Consider the following 5,919-nt stretch of genomic DNA (forward strand, 5'->3'; position numbering starts at 1 on the left):
CTGCCTGTCTGTCTGTTTGTCTGCCTGCCTGTCTGTCTGCCTGCCTGCCTGCCTGTCTGTCTGTCTGTCTGTCTGTCTGTCTGTCTGTCTGTCTGCCTGTCTGTCTGTCTACATGTACATTTGTAGTTAAACCAACAGCATATTCAGTCATTGTTTCCTTGAACTCCAGTCTTATTTACTTTTAGCAGAACTGATGGTGAAAATGAGACTTAGAGAGGACATGAAGGTAGTTGGAGAGAGGACAGAAGACACAGAGGACAGAGTGAGATGGAGGAGGATGACTTGCTGTGGAGAGTTCTGAAGAGGGAAAAGCCAAAAGTAGAAGACATAAAGAAGTGCCTGAGACACTGAACCAGTTTGACATTCCTGTCGACGAGGAAGACGGCCGGCACCGGAGGAGGGCGCGTGCAAAAAACACCATCTTAGCACCAACAAAACTGGTTTGTTCCACTTTGGAGTAAGCTGTTTGGGGGAAGAATCAGTTTTGTTTTGTGTGTTTCCTTGACTGATGAAGCCTTCTGGATGGAAGGTGGAACGTTTCAGAAAAAAAAAAGAAAGAAAAGAAACTGTCCAGATGACCTGACTGAAAAATGTTGGATTGTAAATCTGGATTATTGAGCATTGACTTTGTTTGTTGCCTGGGACACTGCCAATGTTTTTATTTATTACAAATGGCAATAAATATTAAGTGAAGCTTTTATTATATATATATATATATTTATTACCCACAACATTTTGTACCAGAGATTTGGACTAAAATGAATTTATGTAGATACATTTAATTAATATTTAAAGTTGTTTAGACGGCTCAAGAGTTCTGGATGTGGACGCACAGTTTAACCTAATGGACAAATAAATCTAGATATCATCAGCAAAACAGTGAACAAGGACAGTATGTTTCATAAAATTGAACCATAAAGGCAACATAAACAAATTTAAAGACAGTGGTCCTAAAATAGAACCTTGAGGGACCCCCCAGGTCAGCCGACATGCAGAAGAAAAGTATGCATATTATTTCAGTGCCCACCTCTACGTCCCCACTGTACCAGCTTTGGTCTCTCTGTACCCACCTTGGAAGCTGCCGTCATGTTTGTGATTCACTCCACAGGAGCAGACTTTGTAAATGAGGAGAGTCAGGTTGGAAATGTTGGGGCTGTAGCCTCGGATGTTTTCTGTCATGAGGAGACCTTGTGCGCAGGCGTCGAACTCAAGTGAACTAAACTGAAAAGAACTTTTCAGCAGGTTTGAGAAACTTGCAACATCTATGTGGCTATTGTCATGGACAATTTGTTGCTCAGTTGTTTTGAATGAGTATCAAGCCACGGGGCTGTGGAGCTCTGCCACTCACCAGAGGACAACCATGAAGGTTTGGAGACGTACAGGGGGGTTCTTCCTGATGAACTCCAGGATCTGAGGAGCTTCATTCTGTATAGTGGCTCTGATGATTTCTAGTGCTCTGCCTCGATCCTTTAGCTCAGTGTTCGGTTTCAGTCTCATATTTTAGAGAAGGTGTGTACCCACCTGGAAGTTTGTGGACTAAACATACAACAGCTGAGGAGGAAGATGTTTTAAACAAATACCTGAGTTGAGAGTTAAAACCCACATTCTTGTCATCAGATACAGGCACAGAGGTGAAATGGAATATACCATGCATTAATTTAATACGGTCATAATATATGTTTGGTTTATATATTTGGGTTTGATGATGATGTCAGTGTCCCAAGTTCCTGGTGTGGTACCTGGTAGGAACATAAGAGCTGGTCTGGGATGGGTCCAGTACCTCCACACAGGACCACTGAGGCTGCAGTCTGCAGCTGAACTGAAGGTGCTCCTGCTGTGAGTTTGATACAAACTCTTCGTCCTTCTTCAACTGAGAACCACTCGTTCCCTGATGCTGGAACTTCTAAGCTGTTGATGTTCATTGAAGGTTGTCTTCTGTCTGCATCATTTCCACCATGGAGACGCTGAGTGTGCTGGTACTGCTTTGTGCCTTTTTGGTCCCGACCCAAACTGCAGGTGAGGTTATGTGTAGGTAAATATTCTGCTGGTAAAGTGTTATCACATCAACACTTTGTGATGCTGAGGACACAACTGTTTCTGTTGTCCTGGAATGACCAAAGTGATGAATTAACAACAAAGTTTTCATAAATTAATACCTTGAAACGTTTACTTGCTAAGCCAGAAGGTGCTCCAGCAGGTAAGCTGGGATGAGAGAATGAACAATAAAACAATCACCTTGAACTGATAAAATGAAACTACTTGTTGTTTCAGAACTAGTTGGAGCAGAAGCTGCAGGTTAGTGCACGTCTTTATATTTATGTATAAACCTGTTTAATCATGACGTCACACCAACAAGAAGTCTTTTCCAGATAAATGTTGCGGTTCGTTCACCTTGTCCTGTGTTTCCTCCAGTGGAGAGTCATGTGGGCAAGAGAGCGGCGTTCTGCCCCCTCGGTTGGACTAAATTTGGATCTCGGAGTTACCACTATGTTTCAGCCAGTCACACCTGGGCTCAGGCTCAGGTAAACTGGACTCTTTTCTTACACAGAAGTCCAAAAACAGGTTAAAAACAAAATGCAGCATTTTCAAACAGTGTCCCCTCTGCGGGTGTGACTAACGAAGACCCTAACGATCCTCTATTGTGAGGAGTGAGAGGTCAATCTTCATTATGCACGCTTACAGAACACCTCTTCTTTATAACTTGAACCCCACACTCCTTGTTTCTTTGAACTGAGAAAGCTCCTCGGATGAGAAGAGAAACGCCTTCCGTTACGAATAAAGTCCAGTTGTTTTGTTTTTAACCTTTTTTTGGAGTTACCAAGTCCTGGATGAGTGAGAATCTTCATCAGCGTATTACACAGCCGTCCTTTCTCTTACCAATTAACGATACCTGCAGACTTCATGGTGGGTTCTCACGGGTCAGACAGGTTCTTCAACTCTTTGTACTGAGTTCCACTGTTGTTACCAACCTTCACTCTTGATGTTTTAGGAGCTACCAGCAGCTGTTCCTGGTTCACCGACATCTGCTTCAGTCTCTAGAGAAGCTTTTGGAATCATTTCCACTACACTTCCTCTTTCCATCTGGAGCCATTGTTGAACGATGGTGGAGCCCATCTTCTTCCAGATTCTCATGTTTCTGTTTGTTTTGGTTCGTATTTCCCATCACAGTTCAGCTGATGATGAGGTCATTAACTCATCCAACTTGTAGATGGTGTTGTGTATTTCTTTATTTCTCCACCCGAGCTCTGATACCTTTTCAATCCTGCAGGAAGTCAAATCATTGCACATCAGATACTACACACGCACCTTCAAGTTTAGGAATATTTAATAAGTAAAGTAACTCAGAAGTAAAAAAAAGTTGTCACAGATTCACAAGTATAAACAGTGGGTTAGTTAAATGCAGTCGTTATTTTAACATATTAAAATCTGGATGCATCCCTTAATCTTTACAATACAACCTGCATTGTCTTTCTGCTCCAAACTGCTGGCTGGCTGGCTGGCTGGCTGCGTCTCTCTTCTCACACACACGAGAGAGGACTCTTCACTTCTCCCCCTCTCTCACACACCGTTTTTTTAGCAGAAACCTGCACTCCCTTTGTCTCAGAAAAACAGGGCGTTCCTTCACACAGAAAAACTAACTTTTCAGCGCGCTTTGAGTCTGTCTGCGATCTGATTGGTCAGTATCCAATCCAATCAGAAGTGGTTTACATCGTGTTACATTATATAAACAGGAAATGGAATCAATCTGGGGGGAGCCTCTTCAAAGTAAAACAGGAAGTGGGTCAATTTCAAAATAAAATAAGAAATGGGAGTCAGATTCAAAAGGAACAAAATATTATTCCACAACAATTGCCACCAGAATCTGTTCTGTGTACCACCGGAGAAGCTGCCACCAGTCGTACGTGCGCCATAGATTGAGACCCAAAGGGTCAGACCAGCGGGGCCCAGTGCTGGTCCTCGAGGGCCACTATCCCACATGACACACCTGATTTGATTGACTGAATGAATGAGTGAATGACAGCCTTCTGCAGAACTTGCAGACATTCTGAAGAGCAGAGAAACATCTGCAACCCATGCAGGATAATGGACCTCATGAACCAGGATCGGGCACTACTGGCTTAGACTTCAGGTTTTACGATCCTTCTGGAGAACGACACTTTAAATATTTGTAAATGTATTCAAGTGTTTCTGCATCGAACAGAATGAACTTCAGGCTGAGACACAGAAACATCTGGAACGTACAAATAGAACAACTCCAGAGACCCCTCACCTCCTGCAGGGGTTACATTCCAGAGACCCCTGTGGTAGGTGAAAATCCACGATGCAGTGGTTCTGTTATTTATATAAATGTATATATATATGTATTATTTATATACATTTTCCTACTCTCCTATAAACACTTTGACGATGATGATGATGAGATGAATGTACAGGACACAATAAAACGACTCGTTTAAAAATCTCACGCATCATAAAATAATCATTATCCATTTATGGCAGCTAGTTTGTGATAATGAACTTTAGTGTTCACTAATTCATTGTCTTTTCATGATCGTTACAGCAACCCTGCTGTCTGTGGTGAAAACCTTGCCTCTGTGCGCAGCGCGAGACAGCGCAGCTGGCTGCAGAGCTACATCCTGGCAGGACTGGAGGACACCCCACGGCTCGGATCCGAGGCTCCGACAGCCAACAGGTCCGTCTACGTGACTTTAGAAACGTTTCAACACTTTACCGACGCGGTTCAAATGACCTTTTGACCTTTAAAACAAAACACAAGTTCCTTTTGATTCAGTCTTAAAATCTTATATTTTCACATTTTTAAAGCTTCACATGAAATCATGTTTAAATACACGGTGGTTTACTTTCCTAAAATGTACAACTTAAAAAATACTAAAGTTTAGCTGTTACTTTTTGTTTATTCATATTGTTGTTTGGAACCCGGCTACTTTCCCATATTTTGTAAAGTTTTAACCCATTTATCAAAACATTCAAGCTAACTATGGACCATGTGCTAAAAGGTTGTTATTTAATTATTTAGCTATTTTTAGCTACTGTTCTGCTACCATCACTTCTGAGTTGTTATTTTTCTACTTAATTTTTAGCTGATGCTCTGCTACTATTAGCTGTAAGCTCTTTGGTCTTTTAGCTATAGTTTATTTGTTCTTTTATGTAATGATTAGCTACTTTTACCTACTGTTCTGACATTTTTAGCTACTGTTTTGCTTCTTTGCTAGCTGTAGCTACAGTTTTGGTTCTAGACTGTTGGTTTATCTTTATGAGCTGCAGTTTTGCTGATGTGAGTTCTGCTCTGCATGTTTGAACTTGAACATTTCAGCTTCAGTCCAGCAGTCCTCCAGTCTTCAGCTCTTCTTCAGCTCATGAGATTGTTTTTTTTTTTGTTTGTTTTGTGGACATTTTAATCTAACTGTTGGTTTCGGCTCATACTGTGTTTTCAGGAGCTGTACTGGTTTTGGAGCGACGGCTCGCGCTTCACTTGTAAGAAGTTTTGCTCAGGAACGCCGAGGAGCAACGCTGGTCTGAACTGTGTCGTGATGAACGCTTCAGGTACTTCATCTCCAGCGCACTGGTTTATAACCAGCGCACTGGTTTATAACCAGCCCACTGGTTTATAACCAGGGCACTGGTTTATAACCAGCTCACTGGTTTATAACCAGCGCCCTGGTTTATAACAAGCTCACTGGTTTATAACCAGCGCCCTGGTTTATAACCAGCTCACTGGTTTATAACCAGCCCACTGGTTTATAACCAGCTCACTGGTTTATAACCAGCTCACTGGTTTATAACCAGCTCACTGGTTATAAACCAGTGAGCTGGTTATAAACCAGCCCACTGGTTTAAAACCAGCTCCCTGGTTTATAACCAGCCCACTGGTTTATAACCAGGGCACTGGTTTATAAC

At 42.1% G+C, this 5,919-nt stretch overlaps 1 pseudogene; it reads left to right on the forward strand.

Moving 5' to 3' along the window:
- Nucleotides 1-1,955: 1,955 nt before the first annotated feature.
- Nucleotides 1,956-5,565, forward strand: LOC119429528 (annotated as a pseudogene).
- The last annotated feature ends 354 nt before the right edge of the window (nucleotides 5,566-5,919 follow it).

The sequence above is a fragment of the Nematolebias whitei genome, unplaced genomic scaffold, assembly GCF_014905685.2.
Source record: "Nematolebias whitei isolate Nwh7 unplaced genomic scaffold, NemWhi1 Nwh_scaf_2093, whole genome shotgun sequence".
Lineage (NCBI taxonomy): Eukaryota > Metazoa > Chordata > Actinopteri > Cyprinodontiformes > Rivulidae > Nematolebias > Nematolebias whitei.